Raw genomic sequence first — 16,671 nt, forward strand, 5'->3', positions numbered from 1 at the left:
ACATGTAAAGTAGTACTTCTCCAACTCCACGTGCACAGGAATCATCTGGAGATCTTTTGAAAATGCAAATTCTGATTCAGGGAATGTGGTTCAAAGCTTGAGATTCTGACTCTTTCTAGTAAGCTCCCTGGTAAAGCCAATGCTGACACCCCCCCTGGCCACACTTGGAGTGATTGCCAGAGAGAGTAAATTCTGAATAAATGTTAACTGTTCCATGACAGTTGTCCCCCTTATTCACTGTTTCACTCTCCAGGGTTTCAGTTATCTGTGGCCAGCTGCGGTCTGGAAGCAGGTGATCCTTTTTCCGACCTATGGTCAGAATGTCAATAGTAGCCAAATGCCACGTGACAGTGCCTGTCATTCACCTCACCTCATCTCATCACATAGGCTTGTTCATTTCACGTCATCACAAGAAGAAGGGTGGGTACAGGATGATAAGATATTTTGAGAAAGAGAGACCACATCGCATAACTTTTATTACAGTATATTGTCATAATTTTTGTTACGATTACTTACTGTTGTTAATCTCTTACTGTGCCTAATGTATAAATTAAACTGTTATAGGTATGTAGGTACAGGAAAAATATAGTACATGTAGGGTTCAGTACTATCTGTGGCTTCAGGCATCCACTGGGGATCTCGAAACATGTCCCCTGTGGATAAGACAGGTGAGGGCGACTGTACAAGAATTCGCTGGGAAAGGATGAAAAGATGGGGCAGTGTTGTTGTTTTTTTAATCCTGATCATCCATTATAATCACCTGTGGTGTTTTGAAAACATGCGGTCCCTGGGCTCCCATCTCCAAAGATTCAGATTCAGTATTTTTATGGCGGAACCTAGGAATCTATGTTTTTAAAGTGCAGCAAATGAAGGATGCCTGGGTGGATCCATCGGTTAAGTGTCCAACTTTGGCTCAGGTCATGATCTTACCCATCCATGAGTTTGAACCCCATGCTGAGAGCTCAGAGTCTTGAGCCTGCTTTAGATTCTGTGTCTCCCTCTCTCTCTCTGTTCCTCTCCTGCTCATGCTCTGTCTCTCTCTCTCTCTCTCTCTCTCACTCAAAAATAAACATTTAAAAAATTTTATAAAGTGCAGCAAGTGAACCAGAATTGAGAAATCCTGTATCTAAACTTATAAGTATCTTTGATGAAATTTATTTAGCATCCACTGAGAGAATGTCAAAATGTCCCCCACTACAAAACTCTTATTCACTATTGTTGTAGATTGAATGTTTGTGTCTGCCCCAAAATTCATATATTGAAATTTTAATTCCCAAGGGGACTGTATTTAGAATTGGGCCTTTGGGAAGTGATTGGGTCATAGCGGGGGAGCCCTCATCAATGGGATTAGTGCCCCAGAGAGTTCCTTTGCCCCTTCCACCATGTGAGCATACAGATGACCATCCATGAACCAGAAAGAAGGTCTCTACCAGACACCATATCTGCTGGTGCCTTTGTCTGGACTTCCTAGCCTCCAGACCTGAGAAATCAGTTTCTGTTGCCTATAAGCTCCCCTGTCTATGATATTGTGTTAATGCAGCCCAACATAATGACACATGATGCCAGTCTAAAGTGTACTGCCTAAGTCATGGCCATTAATAGAGAAAAGAGGGAACATTGGTCATAGCCCCTGAACTATTCTAGCAATTCATTATAGGCCCAGTTTCAGTTCCTTTCTGTCCCCTAAGGTACAAAGGAAGAAAGGGCCCCAAGAGACAAACACCACAGGCCAGCCAACTTCATCACTTCATAGCCATGGCATCTTAGACATGTATTTTAACTCCATGCTCCTCAAATACTTCATCTATAAACACTGGGGATAACATCTAGTTTACCCACCTCATAAGCTTGTTATGAGATTCAAGGGAATACTCTATAACCTTGCTACTCAAAGTGTGGTCCATGGACCAGCAGTAGCAGCATCACCCAAAAGCTTGCTTAAAATGCAGAATCTCTGAGCTACTGAATACGCATCTGCATTTTAACAAGGTACCTCTGCCCCCTACCCCCAGTGATTCCAATTCAAAGTTTACAAAACCCTGCTTTATGCAGAAAAAAAATGGAGGGAGATATTATAAGAGGAAATAGTCCTACATTCTCATTGGAAAGGAACAAGCCTCATATTATACATGAACAATAAGAGAAGAAGACAAAGCCACCAAAATCAAGTGCTAGCTAGTGTCCATACTTTTCCAGAAAACAGCAGCAGCAGCACCATTAGTTGACATTCTTTCCAGCTCTGATGGTAATAGTCAGTGCTCTCCAAATGTTTTCACGATCAAGGAGCAAATAAAGATAATAGTTACACATTGCAGTGGGATAAAAGGATGGGATTGTTCAAGCCCAGATCAATTGTCTTGGGCACGGTTTCTGAAAAGAAAATGAGCAGGCAACCACCTAGGTATCTTGCAAAAATGTAGATTTTGAGAAGAGGCTTGAAGGGCTGCCTTTTGAACAAGCTCCCAGATGGTGCCAGTGTATGGACAGTGCTTCAAAGAGTAAGCTGTGGGGACTCTGGCCACCCAGGTCCCATACTGGCAGCCCGGAGGGCCAGGAAAAGAGAGATACCTGAGTACCCCTTAACACAGCCGTGGCACAATGGATAGGAAGCTCTATCCTCATTCCCGTTAACCTGAGGGTTGCTCCTGCTCCTAAGGACACCTTTAGTCCCAACACACACAGGGCTAGTGTGGCTGGGAAGACACCTGCCCAGCGCACAAGTACAGCCCCGCTGTGGTGGGATGGCTGTCCGTCAACAGCGCTGCAGGGAGGGAAGTAGCTAGCGCTTACACGGCTCTGCAATCTGGGACACCTGTCCCGGCGAACCGCTCTGATTCTCCAGAACCAAGTACTTAGGTTCATTTGCATGTGTCGCCTTGGAGCAATACAGTAAGTGCACAGTTTCCGGGAGCCGCGCAAAGTGCTGCCTCTGGCACCTGCTTTGTGCCTAGATGTTTAACAGCTGTGGCAGCTCACCTTTCCCCAGCTCCCCAGGGAACTGCTTTCACGGTGCTTTGCCTTGGTTTAGCGTTCCTACTCCCCAGGTTCCTGGGAATACATGTTTGATGGGCCAGGTAGTACCGTACTGCCTCCTTCTACCTGGATTCTTAATACTTTAGCAAGACATTTATCTCCAAGAAAAGAATATCCGGAGTAAACATTACTAAGAAAGCCTGAGCAAGCTCAATGTTCAAATATTCATCACATAACTATATTCTTATTGGAGAAATCAAAACCCACCAGGGAAAATGAACATATTTGACTGCATAATATATTGCTAACTTCTTTTTGTCAGAAACACCTGAAACAAGGATGAAACACAAATAAGAAACAGGAAAAAATATTGGCAATTTAAAAAAGATTGAATACACAAGAAACAAATCAGTAAGGGAAATACTCATCATGGCAATGTAGACGAGGGCCATCACCTAGGAATTCACACAAACAATGCATGTACAAATGGTCGATAAATCTATACCTAAAATATGCAAATAATCCCAAAATGCAAGTGAAAAGAAATTATTTTCCCTATGAGATTACTAGAGATGAAAAGTATTGACAAAACCCTTTTTAATGAGCATTGAGTCAATGGCACTGTCAGGTCCTGATGGAAAAATAAATTGATCAAATATGTCAAATAATGATGAAATATGTCAAATGTGTCTTTAATATTCATACCTTTTTTTAAAGAGAGAGAGGGCACAAGTGAGAGGTGGGCAGAGAGAGAGACAATCCCATGAGGGACAGAGAGAGAGACAGGGAGGAGAGAGAGAGAGAGAAGCGGGGCTCATTCAAAGCAGGACTCGTGTTCATGAACCATGAGATCATGACCTGAGCGGAAGTCGGATGTTCACTGACTGCTAAGTCAGGGACGCTAAGGTTCATACTTTTTGAGTCAGTGATGCGACTCCTAGAAATCTACCCTAAGGAGATACTTGCACTAAAAGACGAATATTCATTCATTTAACAATTTAACAAATATGTATTGAGCCCTTTAGTTGTCAAGCGTTAGATTAGGAGTTAGAGTTTTAGCCAAAACGAAAGCAGACAAAATGCTTGCCTTCAGGGAGCGTACATGATAGTCAGGGGAGACAAATCACAAATAAATCGTTTATGGGTTTGATGTGTGTGTGTGGGTGGGGGTGGTAATGGTGGTGATAATGGTACAAAAAATAAAGTAGGGCAAAAAAAAAAAAAAAGTAAGGGTAACCCACAATGGAAAGTATTGCTCTTAATAGGGTGACTAGAAAGGCCTGTCCGACAAGGAGACACTGAGCAGACCCTCAAAGGCGATAGAGAAGCAGGGTGTAGGGGTACCTACAGAACGATGATTCCAGGCAGAGGGCAGGGTAGTAGCGAAGGCAGGCCAGTGAGAAAGCCAGTGAGATGGAGCAGAGTGGGGGAGGGGTAAAGATGTGGAACCTGAGAGGACAGTGCTCTGAGATCACTCAGGGCCTTGTCAGCCACAGTAAGGCCATTGGGGTTTTACTGTCAATGAAATAGGCAGAATTAGAGGGCTTCGAGCAGAGCAATGATGGTCAATGACATGAGTTTGTAAAGACTCTTTCTAGCTGCTAGGTGGAAAATAGGGTGGAAGTGGCCAAGAGCATAAGCATAAGCACTTGGTTGTAATTACAATAATCCAGCTGAAATATAATGGGGGAGGGGAAGGTGGAGGCGGTTGAAGGTGGCTGAATTCTAGATATGTTTTGGAGGTAGAGCCGCCAGGACTTCCTGATAGAGTTATAAGAGTTTCCTGTGAGGTATAAGAGAAATAAATGAGTCAAGGATGACTCAGGTTTTGGCTGAAAAGTATGCTATTTATCAAGATGGGAAACCCTGCAGAAGGAGAAATTGGGTGAAATGAAGTCAGAGAAACAAAGGGCTTTCAACTCATCAAGTTTGAGATGTCTGTTAGACTTCACAGTAAAGATGTCAGGGAGGCAGTTGGGTTAGGAATCTGGAGCTCAGGGACAGGTCTGGGCATATAAATAGTATTTAGTCCTGAGGCCAGATGAGATCACCTGAGGAATGAATGTAGACAGAGGTCTGAGATGTGAACACTGGGGTGCTCCAAAATTTAGAGGTCAGGAAGGCCAGAAAACACAAGCAGGTGACTATGGCAAATGAAGAGCAGTAGCCAATGAAATAGGAGAAAACCCATGGCCAGTGAAGAATTCCAAGAGAGAAGGGAACGGTCAGTATGTGAAATGTTGCGAGAGAGATACAAATGCAGGACCAATCATTGGGTCACTAACTGGTGACCTTGACAAGAACTGTTTGTGGAAGAAAATCCAACCGGAGTGGATTCAAGAGAAAGCAGGGTGAGTAGAAAGTGAGGCTAGCAAGTGTAAACAGTGTTCTCAAGAACTTCTAGGTGTCTAGGTAAAGAAGAGAACAGGCTGTAGCTACAGATGGAGTAACTTCAGGGATGATGTTTTCAAAAGATGGAGCTATTACCTGATATCTTGTTCCTAAAGAAATGATACAGCAGAGAAGAAAAATGACAAGGGAATTCAGAGAGGTAAGATGGGATCCAATGAACAAAAGTGAGTATCTCTTGGATAGAAATAGACACAAAAAAACAGTCACACAATTATTTATAATGGTAAAAAATGGAAATTAATGAAAAGTTTATCAATAAGAACTGCATAAGTGATTTAAGGGATCTAAGTACAATAGAACAAAACACAATCATTAGTATTGATAGCGAGGATTCTGTATCATCTACATGATAACATATCCGCACACACACAAAAAGCAGTATAGTGGGATCCTGACTAAAAATGATTAAAAATGCTTTATCTAGATGGTAAGATTTGATGGTTGTTTTGTCTTATTCTTTAGATATTCTGTGTTGATAACTTTTTTGGTACAAAGAACATATATAATTTTCTCAAAGGTATTTTCTCCACTTAGAGCTCCTACTGGGGTGCCTGGGTGGCTCAGTTGGTTAAGTGCCAACTTTGGCTCAGGTCATGATCTCACAGTTTGTGGGTTCGAGCCCTGTGTTGGGCTCTGTGCTGACAGCTCAGAATCTGGAGCCTGCTTTGGATTCTGTGTCTCCCTCTCTCTCTCTGCCCTTCCCCCACTTGTGCTGTGTCTCTTTAAACTAAATAAACGTTAAAATTAAAAAAAAAAAAAAGCTCCTATCATAAGACAGAAAATGCCTTGCCCTGAAGCCCTCTTAAAGGCTTTGAATGGTAATTTACCATTGAATTTCAGGTCCTTTCAAGACTTCTCCTTTCCCCACTGAACTCCTTCCTCGCAGACATCAATTCAAACCTGTCATTTATTAGCCACTTGCTTTGGAGCAATATTTTTTAATCTTAATAACCTTGTTTCTTCATAGAATAATGACTTAAAAATTGCCTCAGAAGGCTGTTTTTCTTTTAAATGTTTATTTTTGAGAAAGAGAGAGAGAGAGAGAGAGAGAGTGTGTGTGTGTGTGTGTGTGTGTGTGTGTGTGTGTGCCCCCACAAGCCGGGGAGGGGCAGAGACAGAGGGAGACAGGATCCGAAGCAGGATCCTTGCTGTCAGTACAAACCTGGGGCTCAAACCCATGAACTGAGATCATCACTTGAGCTGAAGTCAGATGTTCACAAACTGAGCCACCCAGGCACCCCCTCCTCAGAAGTCTGTTGTGAGGACCAAAGAAGATAATGTAGGTAAAATGCCTAGCATGGTGCCTGCATATGGACATATGGGCACATAGATAGTATTTTAGGCTATTAGTACCTGATGTGCTACCCATTTGCTTCCTTCCCTAGGGCAGTCCGACTATGCTCTACACACTTACAGAAGAAGATGATGACAGGGACCTACTCTTATCAATAACACTGGCACTGCCTTTGCTTCTTCCTGTCTCTGGTGACCCTGCTCTCTTCTCTGTCTAATGCAGGAGATTTGTGAAAGGAAGAAAAAATTCCTAGTTTTCTCAATTGCCTGCAAACGTTTCAAAATTTGACAAATCCGCCCTCTAGTGGCAGACATAATAATTTCTGCCAGTTTCCCCCTGCCTCCAAATTGGACTTGAAATGGAAAGATCCAAGGTGCTGCCTCTGTCCTGCCACCTCCAGGAACATGTGAGAAAGTGCCTAAAACTGGCTCATTGCTCACTTCCTTGGGTTAAGGCTTTGAAAGACCTGAAAATGCAAGCCTGTGCCTATGTCTTCAAGGAGTGGTTTGCCTGGGAAACTTGGAGCTTGGATTAGACAGCCGGAGGAATGAGACTTAGTAAGGTAAGGGTCAGGAAAGTCTGTGAGAAGTTATCCATACAGGTGAACCATAAAGGGGGCTTCTGGCTATGAAAGGATGAAAAGCAGAAGGCATGATTCCTCCAAATCCTTCCTCTGTTCCCTCAAAAATTATAATTGTTTACCGAAGAGTAGTACCTTAAAACAGGAGTTGATGTAGTAACACTGGAAATTCAGTCTTGAAGGAAAGGAACGCAAAACTTAACTAGCCTGGAAGGTGACTCTCTTTACTCTGTTAGTGTGTATTCATGTCGGTGTAGGGAACTTTGCTACTCTTACCATTAATAAGATGTGTAATACCAGGCAAGTTATTTAGTCTTTTTGAGCATGCGCTAGACCTGGTGGCTTGATGACATCAGGGGATAGATTATGAAGTCCTTAGGCTCTCAAAAAAACTGAGGAGAGGGGCGCCTGGGTGGCTCAGTCAGTTAAGCAGTCAACTTCAGCTCAGGTCATGATCTCACAGTCGGGCTCTGTGCTCAGAGTCTGGAGCCTGCTTTGGATTCTGTGTCTCCCTTTCTCTCTGCCCCTCCCCTGCACATGCTCTGTCTCTCAAAAATTAAATAAACATTAAAATTTTTTTTAAAAAGAAAAGAAAAAACTGAAAAGAGAGAGAGTGTAAGATGAGTAGACCTCTATTAGAAGATTTGGGTGAAATCCCAGTAGTAGAATCCCAACAGTGAAGTCTTAGGAGCCAAGATCAGAGGGAAAAGAAAGAAAAGGAGAAAAAAAGAACACAGAAGCTTGAAATATAGGGAAAGCTATTGGAGATGAGACTCAACTCCCAGAAATAGGATAAGGGCTTTGTCTAAAGAAGTGTCAACAAAAGCCCAAATGTGAAACCCACATGGTTTGAGAGAGATGGAAACTGCTAGAAGGGGCTCCAGGAGCTCCAGAGAAGGTGATTCTGTAGCAAGTGGTGTGTGTTGAAGTGGAGACAGTCATTCTCAACTGATTTGAATGAATATTGAGTCATCAAATGCCATTCACTTACAAATAAAAAGTGGTATGCCAGGGAGAAACTCTCATGGTTAAAGTTTTATCACATCAGAAATGTAGGGAAAAGACCCGTTGCTAACCAATGAATTAAAGCCCAGTTATTTCTGAAGCTACATCGTATTATAATATATTCTTTTTTAAATGTTTTTTTTAATTTTATTTTTGAGAGACAGAGAGAGACAGTGTGAGCAGGGGAGGGTCAGAGAGAGAGAGAGGGAGACACAGAATCTGAAGCAGGCTCCAGGCTCTGAGCTGTCAGCACAGAGCCTGATGCGGGGCTCGAACACACGAACATGAGATCATGACCTGAGTTGAAGTCGGTCGCTTCACCGACTGAGCCACCCAGGCACCCCACTATATCGTATTATAATAATCAGAGCACAGAGCTGAAAACAGTCGAATATCTAATGTCTGTGGATACATACATTCTTTCACTAGGTATATTATCAAATATATACCTAGGGCCATCAGTGGTTTGAACACTGTGCTCTACCCAGCCCCGTAGGGGTGCAAGATAAATTAGATGTGGCAGTTTCCTCCAAAATGTTTGCAGTCCACCAGAGGATAAGGCACAGTTATAAAATAATTACAAAACTAGGTAGAAGGGTTGCTTATGTCGAGCAGAGAAAGTTTGGGATATAGTCGGATCATGGCTGGCTAGAAGAGAAACACAGGAATTATGCAGCATTGTTTACACAACGACTCAGTAAACATGTACTGAGTAATTAGGGCGGAGGGGAAAACAAGGGCGTGAACAGAGAGGAATGGGAACGCGGACTTTAGTATTAAAAACATCTGAGTAAAAACCTCAGCCTGTGACTTGAGCCATGTAACTCTGTGCAACGTAAGGGCTCAATAAAATGGTAGCTATTAGGATGTTGTAGTCTAGGGACACCTGGATGGCTCAGTCGGTTGAGCTTCCAACTCTTGATTGCTCAGGTCATGATCCCAGGGTGGTGGGATCAAGCCTGGCATCATGCTCTGTGCTGAGCATGAAGCCTGTTTAAAGTTCTCTTCCTCTCCCTCTGCCCTCTCCCGCACTCTCTCTCTAAATTAAAAAAGAAAAAAGAGAAAGAAAAAGAAATTTAAAAAAACTACCTTCGCCTTGAAAGATGGGTAGATTGTAGATGAATGGAGAAGAAGGGAAGGGCATTTGTGTCCTACTGCATATCAAACATATACTTGACACTCTGAGGACCGTCCTTCTCATCAAGATGCTCATAGTATAAGCCAGCAACACAGAGGCATGCTAGGAAGAGGAGAAGTCACACAACATTGGTTCCACACTACTAAGGAACAAGAAATCCTGCACACTTTGCACCGCTATAAAACTGATTTTATCCTGTGAAATCCTGAGTGGCGAGCCAAGGAACAGAGTCGTTTCATGTCTTTCACACGCTTGCACTAGCTTCAGGAGGAAGTATTTTAGGTTGAATTGTATCCCCCAGCACCTCAGAATGTGACCTTATTGGGAATAGGGTCATTGCAGATATAATTGGTTAAGATGAGGACATACTGGGGGGTAGAATAGGGCCCTAATTCAATATGGTGTCCTTGAGTGATGTCCTTAGAAAAAGGGGACATTTGGATATCGATACACACACAGGGAGAACACCATGTGAAGCTGAAGGCAGAGATCAGGGTGATGCTTCTACAAGTCAAGAAACTGCCAGAAGCTAGCAGAGAGGCGCGGAACAGCTCCTTCCCCTCCGAGGGAACATGGCCCCGCTGACACCTTGATCTGAGACCTCTAGCCTCCAGAACTGCGAGCCAAGGAATTTCTATTGTTTAAGCCACTGAGTTTGTTGTTCTCTATTATGGCAGCCCTAGAAAACGAAAGTGAAAGGTGTTAAGAATTTGAGAAAAGGTCGGGGGAGGGGTACCTGGGTGGCTCAGTCGGTTAAGCATCCAACTTCAGGTCAGGTTATGATCTCACGGTTCATGGGTTTGAGTCACGCATCGGGCTCTGTGCTGACAGCTCAGAGCCTGGAGCCTGCTTCAGATTGTGTGTCTCCCTCTCTCTCTGCCCCTCCCCAGCTCGCACTCAGTCTCTCTCTCAAAAATAAATAAACATTAAAAATTTTTCAAAAAGAATGACTCTAAACAGCAACAGATAACAGATAACGGTACTACCAAGATAAGATCTGGAAATATGAGACTGGCACTGAGGAGTCTGCCAGAATCTTCAAAATATATAGTATAGCATCAAGCTTAGGTGTTTCACTTTGGAATAAAAAGTCCCAATTTGGAAGTCTGTTGTGCTCACTTCCTAGGATGTGACCTTTCTGAGTCTCGGCTTCCTCATTTGTAAAATGGGGATCTCAGAGTGACTGATTTCCTAATAAGTAAGTATCAGAGCTAGGTAAGAACTCCAAATCCAGTATACTCACTCGACCACCCACCTAGCTATACCAGCACGTGGCCAAGGTCCACACCAGTAAAAGAAAACACTACCCACATTTTAGATAGTGTCATGATCTGCCTCTATCACTTATTCATATTGGGACCAATTTGCTTCCTCTTTTCTATTCCTTCTTGGACATAAATCGCTCTGTCCTGACTTTGCCTTCCATGGGTCCCTGTATAGAGCAGCGCTTCTCAGATTTCAGTGTGTGTGTGATTGCCTGCAGCTCTAGTTCAAGTGCAGATTCTGATTCAGTGGCTCTGGGATGGATTCTGAGAGTCTGCATTTCTAACAAGCTCCTGGGTGTTGCCAACACTTCTGATCTTTGGACCTCAATTTGGGAAGCAAGGGTGTAGATTACTATTATGTTCACAAGTAAATGGAAATAATTTTGGATGAAGGGAACTCTGAACAAATGGTGCCAATTTGTGTGTATAAAGCTCACTCAGTTAAGGCAGGTCAGGGACGCCTGGGTGACTCAGTTGGTTGAGTCTGACTCTTGATTTCTGCTCAGCTCGCTGTCTCACGGTTCATGAGATCCAGCCCTGAGTCGGGCTCTGTGTTGACAGCGTGGATCCTGCTTGGGATTCTCTCTCTCCCTCTCCTAGTGCCCCTCCTCCCTCCCAAAACAAATAAATAAACATTTAAAAAACTACAGCAGGTCAAGCAGCAGTAACAATACACCATAGTGTGAACATTGCCTGCCCCAAGCCTGTACTGATGGCCAAACTGCAGTATGATTTTTTTATAGTTATGCCTATGCTTTTATGTAGGACATTTACAACTTAACTTTTAAAAATGTAATATTTACAACTGCTTTGTAAGATAGGATGGGTAATTTTCCTTGCACACAGAGTGCCCAATAGATGTTGGATATTTCTATCTCATTTTACAGACAGAGGCTGAGCCTCAGAGAGGTTAACTCTTTGTCCAGCAGACTTCAAACCCACATCTTCTGCTTCCAGCTGCAAAACTCTCCCCACGTCACCTCCTCAATGGCTGTGTGCTTTTCTGGGTGGTACATAATCTCCTTCCCACCCACCCCCAACTTTTCATCCAGACTTCTCTCTCTTTTTAAGTATGCAACTCACAGTCTGCACACTAATGGCTTAATAACATTAGTATATTAATAAATACTGTATTAGCCATGTGCTGAAAAAAGACTTAAAATATGAAACAAGACCAATCAACTTCCCCAAACTCCCCTCTCATTTCTCATTCTCCTTAAATAAATGGCCCAGTTCCTCATCACCTCAGAACTACCCACACACCTTTAAAAAAATATTTATAAATAAATAAATGTAAAAAAATATATTTTTTAAAGGGGTGCCTCAGTGGCTCAGCTGGTTGAGCGTCCAACTTCGGCTCAGGTCATGATCTCATGGTTTGTGGGTTCGAGCCCCACATCAGGCTCTGTACTGACCACTAGCTCAGAGCCTGGAGCCTGCTTCGGGTTCTGTGTCTCTTTCTCTCTCTGCCCCTCCCCTGTTCACGCTTGTCTCTCTCTGTCTCTCAAAAGTAAATAAATGTAAAAAAATTTTTTTTTAATATTTATAGTTTTTAAAAGCCTTTCTCAGCCCATCTTTCCTCCCCTGCTGGGCACTCTTAATCTCACTGCTGGTATCAGCTCTAAATTATCCTCTTGAGATACTATTACTTGTTAAACTCTCATGGTTTTTATGCCAGAGAGAGTGAGAGCAAGAGCAAGCTAGTAAGCGAGAGAAAGAGAGAGAGAGTAGTTGGTAAGATGGTTGATTATCTCTGTTCTTGCAGAGATTCCCTTTCTTCTGAATTTTACGTGCAAGGATTATTGAGAGTGTCCCCTCCTCTCCCACTCTCTCCCCACCCCTGTAATTGACATTATACTCATACTGGATGTGGACAAAGATTCATGTGCATTCAGAGCAGTAATACTCTAACCATCTGAGAAATATCTTAAAGGGCTCCAATCCTGGAGGGCTCCAGCTGCATTTTGAGGAGGGGCAGCATCACACGGCAACTAACTACACTAACTAACTAAACTAAGTAAAGTCCTCACTGCCTACGACACCTCTTCCTCTTGATCACTGCACACTAGCTTTCATTCCTGATGAGAACAGCACTCGAGAAGCTAAATACACACACCTCTACCTAAGCCCACAAAATACAAAAGAACCTAATTAAAAATTAAGACCAAAACACTGATAAACATATTTAAAGGGGTTTTTTTTTGCCTTTGTTTCTGTTTTTGTTTTGGCTCCTGTCATCTGAAATAAGTGTATTAAAATAGAAGCCAAAAAACAACATTTATCGCCTACTTTGTGCCAGGCATTGTCTTAAGGGTTTTAAACCTCACAACAACCTTTTGAGTACTATCACTACATCCTTTCTAAAGCTGAGCAAATTGACTTTTGAGGAGGTTCAGGAACTAGTTCAAGGTCACAGAGTTGTTTAGCCAGAAATTTAAGTCTAGGCAGTGAGACTTGAGGTCCAAGATCTTAACTAAGATTTGATACTATTTCCCAAGATGCCCAGATGTTGTTTGTCTATGAGAATTTAAATATAAACCTACAGGGGCAACTGGGTGGCTCAGTCAGCTAAGTGTCCAACACTTGATCTCAGCTCAGGTTATGATCTCAAGGTCGTGAGTTCAGCCTGCATTGGGTTCCATGCCGGGTGTGAAGCCTACTTAAAAAAAATAAAATCAGGGGTTCCTGGGTGGCTCAGCAAATTAAGCATCCAACTTCGGTTCAGGTCATGATCTCGCAGCTCAGGGGTTCGAGCCCTGCATCAGGCTCTGCATGGACAGCTCCAAGCCTGAACCCTTCTTCGGATTCTGTGTCTCCATCTCGCTCTGCCCCTCCGTGGCTTGTGCTCTCTCTTTCAAAAATAAATAATAAAAATAAATAAATAAAATTGACAGCCTTTTTCAATTTGAAAAAAAAAAAGGAACTTCTGTTCAAAGCAATTTAAATAAAAGGGGGATTTAATAGCTCCTATCAGTAAACTAGAGAATGGACTGTGTCCAGGAACTTGAACACTCAGGATTCTGTGGGTTTGAGATGAATGTCAGTCTCATTCTTTCAGACTACCACGTGTTAGGAACCTTGCTAGGGAAGCTCTAGTTTTGTAGTCTAAGATTAGCCCAGAGAAGAAAAAATTCATCCCCTTTGGCTCCAGTAAGAAAAATTTCTGTGAAACATTCTGATCAGCCTGACGTGGGTCATGTGCTCATCCTTTCGTCAATCCTAGGGGCAAGGGAGGGAGAGGACTGTAATTTGCCCAGTCTGGGTCACTTGCCTCCCCCTGTGGCCTGGAGGCCTGGGCATATACCAGGGGAGGAGAGAAAGTTGCTAGAGAGCCGCTGTAACACGTAACATGGCTATGCCTCTTTGGAGTGTGCAAAACTTTCTCATGATTCATACCTTTTGAGTCTCACAACAAGCCTGCAAAGAGGGCACGTCAAGTATTAAAAAAAAAAAAAGTGTTGGATGGCATTAATTTGTCATTCTCTCCATTGAGAGACAGGGTTCATTTCTCCTCTCTTGAATCTGGGCTTGCCCTGTGATATTTCATAAAATATGGCTGAACTTACTATACTACTTATCAGTTTTGTCTTTAAAAAAATGTTATGCTTTATTTATTTTTGAGGGATGGGGGGAGAGAGAGAGAGAGACAGAGAGAGAGAGAGAGAGAGAGAGAGAGAGAGAGATAGCAGGAGTAGGGGAGGGAAAGAGAGATAGGGAGACACAGAATCTGAAGACAGGCTCCAGGCTATGAGCAGTCAGCACAAGGCCTGACGCAGGGCTCGAACTCACAAACCCTTAGATCACTACCAGAGCTGAAGTCCGATACTTGACCAACTGAGCCACCCAGGCCCTCCCAGTTTTGTCTTTAAAAGGTCCTGCATGTTCCGCTTTCTTTCTCTGGGAATACTCATACATAGGATACTCCCTTTTAAACTCAGTTATAGAAGTCAACCCACCGGGGCATGGCCACAAAGAGGCATTCCATTAACCAGTTCTGCTGAGCCTTCCACTGACAGCCAGAGTCAACTGCCAGGCACAAAGAGTGAGCCCCTGTGGGCCTTTGAGGGTGGTTTGACTGACAACAACAGAGAACCAATCCAGAAACTAGGGCTCATTGGCTTCATGTTCTACAGTTAGAAAGTCTCAGAGTTGTAATGCTAAACCAGATGCTCTCACTCTAAACCCACTGGGCTTTGATTCCTTTTTTTTTTAATTTTTTAAATGTGTTTTATTTATTTTTGAGAGACAGAGAGAGGCAGCTCAAGCAGGGGAGGGTCAGAGAGGGAGGGAGATACAGAATCCGAAGCAGGCTCCAGGCTCTGAGCTGTCAGCACAGAGACCGACGCGGGGCTTGAACTCACAAACTGCGAGGTCATGACCTGAGCCGAAGCTGGACACTTAACCGACTGAGCCATCCAGGTGCCCCTGGGCTTTGATTCCTAACTGCCTTCTATTGAAAACAGAACAAGTCTTAATTCAAAATCTCCAATTGAGGAATTTCTGACCAGGATACAGGTTGAGGAAGTGGAGCATATAATTCACTCAGCAAGCATTTAAGAAGATTTATGTGGCCAGCAACTGAACAAAATACACTACTGGTTCTTGAGGAACTCAGAGTCTAATCAATAGAGAACTATAAACAGCTCATTTCAATAAGAACTGATAACTGCTATAATGGGAAATGTACAGCATACTTTTGAAAAAGATGGGCACTAAACCTAGCCAATAGCATGAAATAATGGGCACCTCTTTTGTTTGGCATAAGAGGGTTTCTATGAGTCTATGTTGAGGATGTTAAAGAATATGTTTAGAATGAATACAATTATTCATCAAGATAAACATGACAGGAAATGGGAAGGGATGCAGGGAGGAAAAATTCTAGTATTTAGAATAAGGACATGAATTCTAGTCCTGGCTTTACCTTCCATGTACATGTGCTTTTGGCCAAGTCACTGAATTTCCCCTTCACTTAGCTTCCTTGTTTGCAAAGCTGAGGTGGGGGTCACACTATTTCTCCTTCGTGTTCTTGGACGGTTTGTTTCTCCAACTCCCTTTAAGTTTTGATGTTCCTTAGAGTTTGGTCCTTAGTTCATTGCTCTTCTCACTCTGCAAACCCTCACTAAGTGATCGCATCGACTGCTACTTTGGTTATCACTCATAGGGAAATGAACCCCAAGTCTAAATGCTAGCCCAGCTCTGTGGGCTCTCTACCACTGTAGTCATCCACTGCTGCACACAACTAAATGCTCCACAGGCAAGTAAAGTTTAACATGTCCAGAGCTACACTCATCCCCTTGCCCACTTGGACTCCCACTTCTGACTTCTCCTTTGGTCGGTGGCACCACTATTAACATTATTAGTGGCCTATGAGGTTAATTTCACTCTCAACTTTTTCCTCAACCTCACATGCAATCCTTTGTCAGTACTACTAATTTTGCCTCCAGAACATTTCTAACAATTCATTCCTTTATCTAGAGAGCCCATAAAAAGCTCTAATTCAAAGTATTCAAAGCTTAACTCACTACTTCCTCCTCAAACAGGCTCCTTTTCCTGAGTTCTAGCAGGCTGTTTTCCCTATCCACTCAGTTGTCAAACATAGAACTTAGGCATCATGGTTGATTTCTTCCTCCCTTTGCTTTCCAATTTCCGATGTCTGGCCTCATTTTGTTCTCTAATCTACCCACTTCTCTCCATTCTCATGTGATCATCTTTCACTTCCTGTCATAGTATCCTAATTGGTTTCCCTGCCTTCAGTTTTCAGTCTTCACTCTCTCTGGCCTCCTTTCCACAATGACTCTAATCTGATTATGTCAGCAACTTCCCCCTTCCCCTCACCCCATTTTCTAATTCTTTGGTTCTTGATGTTTTACCTGCAAGCTACAAAATCTAGGATAGGGACCATAATCCATTTACCCTGGTCTCCCCTGCACCTACCACACTATACTCGGCACATAATAGTTGCTCAATAAATGCGAACCTGCACTCATCCTTCTCTGATTACAGG

This window comes from Suricata suricatta, chromosome 11 (genome assembly GCF_006229205.1).
Source record: "Suricata suricatta isolate VVHF042 chromosome 11, meerkat_22Aug2017_6uvM2_HiC, whole genome shotgun sequence".
Lineage (NCBI taxonomy): Eukaryota > Metazoa > Chordata > Mammalia > Carnivora > Herpestidae > Suricata > Suricata suricatta.